A 12,563-nucleotide genomic window follows, 5' to 3' on the forward strand; every position below is an offset into this window, starting at 1 on the left:
GTTACAGCATGCAGTACCGAGACCTCAAGAAATTTCAAGCTTGAGTCTACAGACTTTTAAACCTAACATATTTGTAATTCTACAAGAGCATAAAATTACTCTTTTGGAAATAGAAATGGAAGTTACTCCTGAGTGATACAGAGTTTTCATTTTGGTGTTCAGTGGACCTGCAGATGAGGCTGTAGGTTTGAAGAGTAGGTGCCCCTATATCCCTTTAATATTTGATAATCTGTCTTGATTACCTAACCCGGAGATTACAGGAGAATTGGGTATAGACACGTGTATCAGTCTCCTTAAGCTGCCATAACAAAATAACAATAGACTGTAAACAATATAAATTTATTCTCTCATACTTGTGAACACTGGGCGTCCAAGACAAAGATACCCATCAGGATTGGTTTCTGGTGAGGCCTCGTTTTCTGGCTTGTGGATGGCCGCCTTCTTGCCCTGTCCTCACATGGTCTTTCCCTCTGTGTGTGCACAGAGAGACATTGATTTCTGCTGTTGCTGCTGCTTATAAGGACGCCAGTTGAACCTGATTAGGGCCCCAACCTTATTTCCTCTTTTAACCTTAAATTACCTCCTTAAAAACCCTGTCTCCAAATACCATTACGTTGGAAGTTAGGGCTTCAACACATGAATTTAGGGGGATACAATTTAGTTTATAACAGCTTCCGGAGTAGCTTAGATTCTACTTGGGAGGGTGTTACACACTAAATTCTACTTAAAAGAACCCACAGCTCTCCTAAGTCAACATCTTGGGATATTTTATTAGGTTGAACCATGTGAAGTTGCCATTTCTTTAGGTGAAAAAGACTTGCTCACTGACAACTTTAATTGCATCAGTCTATACAAGGTCATGCAGGTATGCTTTATTGCTGAACCATCTAGGTGATCTCATAAATTATAACATTGAGAAATCATATGTACTCATTTTTAATGATGTCATGCCTCCCAATCTGACAGATTTGAACTCTTTAAAGTTAAGTGTGAGACAAAGTTAATTTTTATTACCTCATTATAAAAGTCAAAAAGCATGAATTAAAACCGAATTAATGGCACATAACTTTAATGATTCATTTGGCAAAACAACTCCACTAAAACCCTTTTCAATGTGATTTTCATACTATAAATATTGATGATGAAGGTCACTCTTACTCACTTACATATAGCCAGAAGTAGGAAATGGCAAAATATGAGGAGTTTGGAATAAGCACACTCATATTTTTTATCTTTGGATTAGAAATTTAATTGCATCTTCTTGCTTATACTGATAAAGTCATATGCTATGCTTCAGGAATTGCAACAAGTCAGTTACTGACAAGTGATGCGGTCCAGTATCAACTGAGATAAGGATGCTTAGAAATGAGCTTCATCAGAAGACTTTCCTAATGCTGTCTGGACCACCCAAGCCTTTTTTGCACTTAAGTTTTGCTTCCTTCTTTCTAGTTGGATGTGACTGCATGAAAAGGAACAGATAAAACTTGCATCAGTCATTTATCAGCATCAGATTACATGGTGTCACCAGTTCTGCTGGTTATATTTCAAACAGATGTACCAAATTCCTGGCCTCTGGGAACTCACTCCATAAGATAACATTGTACTAGAAAGTCATGCTACCTAGTGTTTTGCACCTGTATAGAAACCTACTTGTTAAGAATTTATTATATGCAAAGATCTCTATTATGCATAGTACTATAGATTATCTCTGGTCTGTTAACAAAATCATTCATAAAAACGTCAGTATTAAGAGATGATGACAATTTCTAAACATACACCAGGCTACCTCAACTTTATGACAGATGGGGGGAAAGATAGACATGTTTGGCTATTTACTCTGTGCCAGACACTTTACATGCTTTAATTTTATATAATTATTTTGAAAATCATATGAAAGTAATATCATTACTCTCTGCTTTGCAAATTTTGAGGGTTCGAGTACTTTCCTACTTGCCCACAATTCATAAGTAGCAGAATTGATGTTTGAATCTAGATGTGGCTAGTTCCCAAGGTGTTTCTATTGCATCATATTGACAATTTTTAATATGTTATACCAATTCCAAAAATACCATTATATGTATTCAACAATATATTTGAGTAAACAAGCTGTGATATATCCATATAACAGAATAGTAATGAACAATAAAAGAGGGCTGGGCGCGGTGGCTCAAGCCTGTAATCCCGGCACTTTGGGAGGCCGAGATGGGCAGATCACGAGGTCAGGAGATCGAGACCATCCTGGCTAACACGGTGAAACCCCGTCTCTACTAAAAAATACAAAAAAATAGCCGGGCGAGGTGGCAGGCGCCAGTACTCCCAGCTACTCGGGAGGCTGAGGCAGGAGAATGGTGTAAACCTGGGAGGTGGAGCTTGCAGTGAGCTGAGATCCGGCCACTGCACTCCAGCCTGGGCGACACAGCGAGACTCCGTCTCAAAAAAAAAAAAAAAAAAGAAAAAGGAAAAAACTCCGTAATTTGGATGAATCTCAAAGACATTATACTTCAGGAAAGAAGCCAGTCTCAAAAGGTTATGTACTGTACTGTTCTGTTTTTATATCATTCTTAAAAAGACACATCTGTAGTGACAGAGAGCAAATCGGTGGTTCCCAGGGCTTTAGTGTGACTATGAAAGAATATCACGAGGAAGTTCTTTGGACTGATGGAACTGTCTTGCATCCTGGTTGTTATAGTGATGATCTGAACTATATGTATATTATAATACATAGGCCTGTATACCAAAAACATCAAGGAAAAAGAAATATCTGAAACATGGAAAAAGAAGAAAGGTTGACAGTATACTAAAGCTTCCAATATTTTTATAGTTTTATTTTTACACAGAAGGTGACGTGTTTTGTGAGAGTCTTTAGTCCCATATGGACAGGTACATATTCTGAGGTATCTGCGTTTGGAAGATGATAAAACATGATGCTTAGGAATAACGGAGACTGACATGTAACAGTCTTTTGAAGTTGGTATGTACTGTGTTTATCCTAAGGAGTGTGGTGGACACCTCAGTCAACAAATCAATGCATTAAGAGCAGATTCCATCCAGTAGCCAGAGAGAACTTAGATAAGTCCTTAAATCCCATAGTTCCTTCCCAGGATAGCCAGTGGGTGGCAGGTATAGGCACCCTATCTCGGTGATTAGGGAGACTGTGCCGATTCCTATGGAGAACTAGGGGACTAAGAAAGAGGCATTGGAGGGGAACAAAACACATTTGTGTCAATCGAACTTAGAAAGTGCAGTTTGGCAGGATGCTGGGGCTGATGAGGGGGGGTAGAGTGCCAGAATCCAATCTGGCCATATCAGATAGTAGGTCACCCTCTGACCACATCCACTGACCACGTCCACTACCTGAATCTAACAGCTTATTCAGAATTAGCTTAGGAACTTGCGTCTTTAAAGGTTAATGACGGAGGCTTGGAGGAAAGAGCTGGCTCTTTAAGTGGTTTCCTTGTAGCTTCATAGGGTTATTGAACCTTCCCAAGGGTTCAGGAATGCTATTAAATGAGTTCATGTATGTGAAGAGTACTATAAACATTAGGGCACCACACAGGAGTTAGTCATTATTAACCTTGAAATTGGGAGACTGACTTAATGGAATATAGTTAACTAAAGGATTAACATCTGTAAGGTAACCAAAATACCAAATGCTCAGTCTTTCAAGTTTTTACACATGCATTTCAGGTAAACATAATCCATATGTGCTTGTACATTGTGTAAATATTCATATTGCATATTAGCAAACACATATAAATGAGTTGAAAATTGTGACTTACTCAGTAAAACCATAGCAGCCCATCTTGATTAGAAGATTACCCTTTCAGAAAAACCATTAAAATGCAAATATATTAAATAAATCAAATTTGGGGGGGTCAAATTTTCTGGGGACATACAATCTTTTAGCAATATTGCATCTCTACAAAATTTCCATCTGAATTGTACTAACGATGTGCAGACTGAGAGTGCAATGAAAGAAAAATGTCTAAGACTCTGGGCTTTAGCTGTACCAGATGTTATATGTTCTGACAACTAAATCAAAAGGAGATGGATAAAAAAAATCTTTGCGCATACTTTATATATATTTGCTAGGAGAGATACACTCTATAATAAGTAATTCACAGGGAAAATAAAATAAGTGTGTATTATTTTTAATGAAAACAATTCACGTATATCAAAATATTAAGTATATTTACAGCATTATGCTAATATTTTTATGAGGCACACTGAGTAAAGGCCTGAGTTCTGTTTTAACAATGACTTTTTCAGGCAAAGCCCCTCTCCACCCAACTGATTCACAAATGTTATATTCAGAGATGTATGTTCTGACAACAAAATCAAAAGAAGATTGATAAAAAATCTTTGCACACACTTTTTATATATATGTTAGGAGAGATATACCCTATAATAAATAATTCACAGGGGAAATAAAAAAGTGTATGTTATTTTTGACTAACATAATCATATATATCAAAATATTAAGCATATTTACAATATTATGCCAATATTTTTTACGAGGCATACTGAGTAAATGCCTGAGTTCTGTTTTAACAATGACTTTCTCCGGCGAAGCTCTGCTCCATTCAACTGATTCACAAGGGACACTGAGGAGGTCACCTTTGACGTATCTGTGGCTACCAGGCTTCTCAAATGAAAATGACGATTTAGGCTGAGATAGTAAACAGCTATTTTGTCATCATCAGTGTCTTGTTTTGCTGAATGCTTAGTCTTATCCTTTTGAAGTCATCCAAGCAGGACTGTTCAAAGCCACTCTCTGAGATAACCCACTGCAGAGGAAGTCTGACAGACTCTCAAAACACTAGTTGTTGTCTTGTTGTATTCTGTGACTTCACCTTTTTTAACCCTGACAGCGCTCCCAAACTTTGCTGCTCATTGAAATCGCCTGAGGAAATTTAAAACTCTTGCTGCCCAGGTCACATCCTATTCCAATGAAATCAGAATGTATGTGGGTGGGAGCTAGGTAGTCACAGTTTTTAATAATCCCCAGGTGATTTCAATATGTAGCAAAGTTTGAGAACCACTGCTTTATGGCCACTCTGATATGGAGTATAGTGCCTGACACAGCCAGCACAGCACTTGTATTTGCAGAATAAATCAAAGAATCTAGCCTCAGGATAAAAAGCCTTCTAGCTGTTGCAAACTTCTAGTCCTGCACCCATTCTTGCTGTAATTTCCCCAACATTCAATCCCTCAGACAATTTGTATACAAATGTTAAACCTCATTAAATATGGATATTCAAATGAAAATAATAACACTATATTACTTTTAAATTATTGGATTACTAAAGATATATGCAATGATAAAAACCCGTGTGAGTGAGATTGTGCTGAGATGAATATTTTCATGCACTATTTGTAGTACAGCCTTGTTGGAAAGCTATTTAGTGATAGTGACAAAAACTGGCTTCTTGACTCAGTAAGTCTATATTTTTAAATTTGTCCTACGAAAATAATTGGGACCTATGAAATTAAATTATGGTTTAACCACACTATTTACATCATGATGAAATGGATAAATTTTAATGTCCAGAAACAGAGCATGGTTGAATAAATTGTGGAATGGCAACTCAGTAGTAGATCATGAAGCAACTAAAAATATTACCAAAAAAACTTCTTTTTTTTTTTAATTTATTTTTTATTATTATTGTACTTTAAGTTCTAGGGTACATGTGCATAACGTGCAGGTTTGTTACATATGTATACTTGTGCCATGTTGGTGTGCTGCACTCATCAACTCATCAGCACCCATCAACTCGTCATTTACATCAGGTGTAACTCCCAATGCAATCCCTCCCTCCTCCCCGCTCCCCATGATAGGCCCCGGTGTGTGATGTTCCCCTTCCCGAGTCCAAGTGATCTCATTCTTAGCAAACTATCACAAGAACAGAAAACCAAACACCTCATGTTCTCACTCATAGGTGGGAACTGAACAAAAAAACTTCTAAGAACACTGAATGAAAATCTTTTATAAGAATTAGAATTAGACTTTTATTCTCTTTTTCTTTTTCTCTATTTTCCACATCTTTCTTTAGAAAAAAAAAATCACATTCATAGTGGAAAAACATAACAAAATGATATTGCTAAGAAGGTCATAATATAGGTCTAAATTGACATTTGAAGCCAAGATGATGGTGCCTAAAATAGGAAATAAATTGCGTTTTGCAAGGGATTTCTGCCTGTGAAAGGCCCAGTCTTGTTTAGCTCTGTCACAATTACACAAGTACTATCGGGGTTTAGGGGCAGTGCCCTCATGCAATGATCTGGATTGGTTAGAGAACATTTCACAGAGAAGGGAGGATTTAAGTGGAATCATAAATAGGTTTGAATTTTAGTAAAAGGAAAGATTTTGGCAGGAGTCTCAAAACCTCAAAACTTTGAATAAAGAAATGAAAGGCAGAAGTGAGATAGATGTGTTTGCAGGCAAGTGGAAGATTGACTTAGCCAAACCAATCAGTGTTAGGAAGAAGTGGAAAACTGTTTTCGACAAGGAGACCGAACCCAGAGACTGCTAGCAAGCTTTAGCAGAACAGATCTAATAGTTTGGGCTGTATCCTAAAAATAATGGGAAGCCATCTAAACTATTTGATCAGGAAACAGATAAGATTAAAACAGCACCCCGTGATGATTATGTGGACATTGGTATGTATAATAATTCACAAAGTGAAGGGATAGGAGGCACACCTACAATCAATTGGGAAGCAAAGGCAGTGATCCAAAAATGCAGAAGTGATCTTTTGAAAATTCAGTCTGATCAGGTCACCCCTTTGTTTAATCGTGTTGATAACTTTCTTTTATTTCAAAATAAAGAAAATATTTCTTAACGTGTCGTTCAAGGCTCTACATAGCCTCCCCCTACCTCTCCAGTTTTCTGACTCTGTAGCGTGTTCTCCCAAATCAGCACTTAGCTTCTTGCAACCTCTCTTCACCATGCTACCTCCAATTATAAGGCATCTGCACATGTGGAGTGTGACCTAGAGCGTTCTGCTCTGCTTTCTTTGTCTAATTAACTCCTACTCATACTTTACATTTCAGCTTGAGTGTCACTTCCCAGAGAAGTCGTTTCCCACCTCCCTGATCTTCTGATTATAGGCTCACATAGCACTGAGTGTCTTTGAGACATTGCAGTTGTCTGTGTTGAGTCTATACATTTGTTTGGGCTACTATTGGATACCTCTTCATTCTAAGCCCCATGAAGGATGAATTGATGTACCTTTCTTTTGTATCCCCACTGCCTAAAACATGTTCTGACATTTGGTATGTCCTTAATCAATAGCTGTTAAATGAATGCATGACAAATAAAAAGTGGAATAGGATGGCAGAAGTACAAATTGGAGAGAAAGGAGAAACACGAGAGATGTTTTAAAAGAAGAACCAATAGAACAAAGAAGAGTGATGAATAAAAGATGATGCGAATGATGATTACTGAAGAGTCATAGTGCCACTGACCAAAACAGAGGGGAGCATGGGGTAGGGGATGGAGAGAGAGAGTAGGCAGTTTTAATAATGGAAAGTTTAGACACACATAATGACTTGGAGATACAGACTTCGGAATTATTTACATAAAATGATGATCAAAACATAAAAATGGAGAATATCCCACCCTGTGTATGTACACATGGCTTCATATTTCCTTGTGGAGAGAGTACTAGAGTCCTATTCATGATGTCTTCCTCATTTCTGCCCAAGTGGGAGCAGTGATTTACCTTACTGGGAGTGACAGTGACATACATTGGTTCACATTTTTCCACTAGACAAATGTTATTTACTTAAAAGATGAAAGATCCAGAGATATGTCCTCTCTTTTTGTGGGGAGGCAGCAATTCTGAGTATACATGTCTGCCCCACAGATCTATTTTGTCTCCTTGAGTAGTTTCTTTCCATCTTGGAGCTTGGACTAAGAGGGGAGGCAGAGGATGTTAACATTCCTTTTTAGTCACGGGTCTAAAGAAATAGTTAATATACCTTTGCTGATCTGCTATGTCTAATTTTGTAATTAGTTTAAAATTATTTGGTAGGCCTGGTACAGTGGCTCATGCTTAAAATCCCAGCACTTTGGGAAGCCCTAGTGGGGGGATCTCTTGAGACCAAGAATTCAAGACCAGCCTGGGTAACATAATGAGACCCTGTCTCTACAAAAAGTATTTTTGAAAAATTATTGGGCATAGTGGTGTACGCCTGTAACTCATGCCTGACCTGAAGATGAAAGGCAGGCCTAAAGTGTTCCATCTCCAGGACACATGTCCTGCCCTCCCTTGCCTCCGTCTGCTCCCCATACCACCCCTTTTTATTCCCTTTTCCTTTAGAAAAAATAGCAAGAATACACACAGTTTTATTTTTATTTTTTAGAAGCTAAAATATCTTATGAATATGACTCCTTTTAAAAGAATCTTATGTCAGAACAACTAAAGTTATGCCAACTTCACTGATTGATCCAATGCCATGTTTTGAGACTGAAATAAGTCACAGGCACTTCAAATCAGCATAGCATGGGAAAAAGGCAAAGGAGAAAATTAATTTCACGAAGTTTTTCATGTGGTCTAGCACTTGTCAGTGAAAATTAAGAATGTGTTATGCACCCTACCTTTTTTTTTATGAGAAAATGTTAAAATGTTTCAAATATGCAGGAAACAAAAGGCAAAAGCAATGTAATCATTGACAAGGTTACATATAAAACATTTTATTTATTAATGATAAAGTTATATGTAACTTTATCTGAAAACAAACACTATTTCCTCCTTAATATAGCTCTGTTATCAAAATCTTTCTTTTAGATCATAGAGTAAGTTACATATTGGTTTCATATAAAACCTTTATATTGAATAATGATTTTCTTCAAGCAATTTGAAGCACAGAAAAATAAACTGTATTAACAATGAACTTTCATTTGTTTTTATTTTTAAAAATAAGAAAATTGAGTTATAAAAGGAGTAAGATAATTCAACAATTTCCCCATAATCAATGAGTTAGTCTCAATTGAAAATGAGTTTCTTAAAATTCATTAAAAGATTGAAATCCATAAAATAATGAATAAACAGTCATAGTGGGGTGCCGATTACTTTCAGGATGTGATAATAAGAGCTATAACTTATATGTCTCTTACATGGGAGGTACTGTACTGATCAACCTATTTTTTGTACTATTATTAGGAAACATTTCAAACCTTCAGAAAAATACAGAAATAATGTCTTAAAAGAATCCCAGTGACATCCCATAACTAAGTGATGTTAGTTCGGATGTTTATCCCTTCCAAATCTCATATTGCAATGTGACTGCCAATATTGGAGGTAGGGCCTTGTGGGAGGAGATTGGATCATGGCGGCAGCTCCTTCATTAATGGTTTAGCACCATCCCCTTGGTGATAAGTGAGTCCTCCTTCAGGTAATTCATGGAAGATCTGATTGTTTAAAAGAGTCTAAGGCCTCCCTCTGTCATATTCTTGCTCCTTCTTTTGCAATGTGATATGCTGGTGCCCCTTTGCCTTCCACCATAATTATAAGCTTCCTAAGCCTCTCATCAGAAGCAGATGCTGACACCATGCTTCCTGTACAGCCTGTAGAACTGTGAGCCAAAATATGCTTTTTTTCCTTATACATTACCCCCACTCAGGTATTTATTTATAGCGACTCAGAAATATGCTAATACAGTATTTTTAACAACTGCTTAAAAAGTCATGGAAACTTTCCAAAATGTATATAATTAGAGAATAGTATAATAAGCTGTCCTGTTCTTACTGCCCACCTTTGATAATTATCATGTTGTAATCAATCTTGCTTTATCTTTACCCTCTTTCTCCGTTTCCCCCAGATTATTTGGAAGCAAATCCCCAACCTGTCATGTCATCCACAAGTAGTTCAGTATATATTAATTAATCCACAAATAATTCAGTATATATGCAATGTAAGCATATATGTATACATATGCTTTTAAAACATAAAAATAAAATAATGACTATTAAATATTCAGTATCCAGTCAGTATTCACATTTCCTCATTGTCTCTTTTCTAAATAGATTCTTCAAATAAAGAACCAAATAAAGTTCAGATTTTGAAATTTCTATATTAATTTATAGGTTCCTCTTCCATATGTTTTTCCCTTGCAATTTATTTTAAACATTAATCATTTAAACCATAGAGTTGCCTGTAATCTCAGCACTGTGCGAGGCCAAGGCAGGTGGATGACTTGAGCCCAGGGGCTTTAAGACCAGCCGGGTCAACATGGTATAACCCCATCTCTAAAAAAAAACAGAAATTGGCCAGGTGTGGTGATGTGTGCCTGTAGTCCCAGCTACTTGGGAGGTTGAGGTGGGAGGATTGATTGAGTCTGGGAGGTCAAGGCTGCAGTGAGCTGTGATCATCCATTTACATTCCAGCCTAAGCAACAGAGAAAGACCTTGTCACAGAAAGAAATAAGAATTTTAAAAAATTGAAAATAAGCGATACAGTCCCCACAGGCTAGATTTTGATAATTGCAACCTGATAGGGTTGATTGACATGTTCCTTTGTCCCCTGCATTTCTATGTATTAAAAGATTAATCTAGTGTTTTATATTTTTTTTTTCAAAAATACCTCATAGGCATTGGCATGTACTTTTATTAGGAAATACATAACATGTTTTGTTTTGTTTTTCTCTATTACTGATATTATCCACCATCGATGATTATCTCCTAGATCTGTTTATTCTTTTAGGGGTTGAAATATGTTGAAATTTTATTTTTATCATTCATTCCTCATTTATTAACTGTAGTACATATATAAAGAGAAACTTCACCTAATCAATGATTTATTCAGTAGTACAGTTTATGTAGTAAAACAGGATAAATTTTTCTTTAGCCCCCTTTTAGTATAAAAAGTGAGTTGGTTTCCTAGCATCCTGCAAAGGTGAACAATCTACATATTAATATATTTTATATAATATTTGTATATATATTTCATGATATATAAATAATATATTGCATACATTGTATATATTAATATAACTGATTATGTTATTAGTATTTAATGTATTTTATATTACTCATACATCAATTATATAATTATATATTATTAATATATAATATATTTTATAGTTATAAATCTATTAATTTAAAGGCATTTAATATATTTCAATTCATTATGTTGTTATTCTTGACACTCTGGTTATTCACTTTTTGGCCAGTAGAAGCCTCTTCAATTGATTTCCTGTATCCTTTTCACAGAACTGTAATTACAGTATCACCATTAGCTTCCTTCTGGTATAAGATGTAGCAGTTATCTTATATATATTTTGTCTCAGAACTAGAACTAGCTATTTTTCCAAGGTGCTTTGGTTCCTTTTAGGGGGAAATGGTATTTATTTAGAGACCAAAATCTGGTCAATAGGGTTGCCAATTGTTACCTATTGGCTGGCCATTGTTTCCAGTTCTTTTCAGTAGAAAGAACTAGAATTTTTTTTTCTCTTTCAGAGAAAATATGCCACTAGTTTATACTGACGTTCCAATTCACAGTCAAGAATACAGGATTTGTGCTTAATCTCTTTAATCTTACATCTGTACTTTCTCTCATGCTGAAAATTCTGCTTCACAAGGATATCAACATAACTGTGCATTTGTTTATCACACATCACACAAATAACAGACCAACAACATCGACATTACCACAAATAATATAATCATTGAAAAGAGTTAAGTGTTTTTGTTGTTGTGCTTTTTCCCACAACAGTGGGGCAGTTTTGTCTGCTTGGTTGGTTTTAAGCTATTTGCCACTAGAAATATAGAGACAAATAAATTCCTGTGTTTTAAAGTTATTTTAAATAGTTCCTCCCTATGTAGTTACGTCACCAACTTGAAAAATAGTAAAGTTCATTTGTTTCATTTTGCTTTTAAGTTTTAGTGATTATATTTTTTCTTCAAAATACATTATAGCTACAAAAACTATTGACAATATAATTTGGAAGCAAATTCTTCTTTGGTCTGACCTTGAGATGACAGCAACCCTAGCTGACATTTTGATGGTAACCTTATGAGAGACCCTGAGCCACAGTTAAGCTGTGGCTAAATCAGTGACCTATGGAAACTGTAAAATAATAAATATGTATTGTTTTTAGCTGCCAAATTTGGGGATAGTTTGCTACTGGCCAATAGATTACTAGTATACTGCATTTATTTTCTTGCTTATATGTTTAGCCCAGTTTTTTATAAAGTTGCTGGTACTTTTCTATTTTTCAAGGCTCTTTGTATGTTAGGGCTATTATGTTACTACATGTAATATAAGTATATTCCCAGTTTGAAATTATTTCATTTTTATGTACTCACGTTTTTAAATCTTTCCTCTACTTTTTCTCAATCTTGAAAACAATAAAGTTTTCCCAGTACTAATGTATCCATTCTAGTTTTTGTATGTCTTTATTCATTACATTCTGGCCTTTCACCCATTTGGAATTTATCCACAAGTTGCAATAGCATAAGAGAGTAAAACATTATATAGCTTAGGCAGCCGGGTACAGTAGAATCATAATGAAAATTTAAAAGATCTGGGTTTGATTCCCAGCTCTGCTTTTATAAGCCC

Source organism: Theropithecus gelada, chromosome 1 (genome assembly GCF_003255815.1).
Source record: "Theropithecus gelada isolate Dixy chromosome 1, Tgel_1.0, whole genome shotgun sequence".
NCBI lineage: Eukaryota > Metazoa > Chordata > Mammalia > Primates > Cercopithecidae > Theropithecus > Theropithecus gelada.